Source organism: Lupinus angustifolius, unplaced genomic scaffold (assembly GCF_001865875.1).
Source record: "Lupinus angustifolius cultivar Tanjil unplaced genomic scaffold, LupAngTanjil_v1.0 Scaffold_681, whole genome shotgun sequence".
NCBI classification, from domain to species: domain Eukaryota; kingdom Viridiplantae; phylum Streptophyta; class Magnoliopsida; order Fabales; family Fabaceae; genus Lupinus; species Lupinus angustifolius.
Window position 1 is genome coordinate 11,485 of NW_017728007.1, and position 362 is coordinate 11,846.

Genomic DNA, 362 nt, shown 5'->3' on the forward strand with positions numbered 1-362 from the left:
AAAAGGGAGATAACTCCCTAGTTACTAATATAAAATGACCCAATATAACTTGGGTACCTGAAAAAGGAAAGCGGTCTATGCTTTGCAGGTATGTCTTCAAGCACATGGACAACATTGGTATCTTGATAGTAGATGCTCAAGACATATGACGGGATATAGATCAAAATTCCTAGATCTATCCTTGCAAGAAAAAGGGTTTATAACTTATGGAGACAACAACAACAAAGGGGAGATACTTGGTACAGGTACAATTGGCAACTCAAATCAGGTTGTGATCGAAAATGTGTTATATGTCGAAGGTCTGGAACATAACCTTCTGAGTATCAACCAACTATGCGATAAAGGTAACCGTGTATCTATTG